This window comes from Penaeus monodon, chromosome 19, assembly GCF_015228065.2.
Source record: "Penaeus monodon isolate SGIC_2016 chromosome 19, NSTDA_Pmon_1, whole genome shotgun sequence".
NCBI lineage: Eukaryota > Metazoa > Arthropoda > Malacostraca > Decapoda > Penaeidae > Penaeus > Penaeus monodon.
The window spans coordinates 42,351,478-42,351,847 of record NC_051404.1 but is presented as its reverse complement, the minus strand read 5'-3'; the positions used below and the strand labels follow the sequence as shown (position 1 = coordinate 42,351,847).

The 370-nt window shown below is 49.2% G+C and overlaps 1 protein-coding gene across 1 annotated transcript in view; it reads right to left on the bottom strand.

The window, feature by feature from the left end:
- Positions 1-370, bottom strand: part of LOC119585244 (tyrosine-protein kinase Dnt-like) — a gene marked incomplete at its 5' end in the record, with an annotated part of 52,633 nt that overhangs the window by 2,800 nt on the left and 49,463 nt on the right.

The window sequence follows — 370 nt, the reverse complement described above, 5'->3', positions numbered from 1 at the left end:
CAGCGGCAGCCGATATGTGGGATTCCGGAGCAATTACGTTCCGATCTCATTAAATGGAGCTTATCGCCCTTTACAGGATCCGAATCTCTTCCTTTTAAAATCCAATATGCTAATGAAGACACGCCGGTGGAGGAGAAAAAAAAAAAGAAATTGATACGATTAAGTCCTAAGGAGCGAAGGAAGCTGGAGGATCTGGTCGAGAAGAAGCCTAATTGACTCCAAATAAGTCGCCGGGTTGCAAATGCTTGCTCATCGGGATTTGCTGTTGCACTTGCAAGCTGAGGCTGGGAAGAAGGGGGATTCTTAATGGCTGGCGCGGCCGTGATTGACAGCAAGACGGGTGAGGGGAGGAAGGGGAGGTGGGGGATAT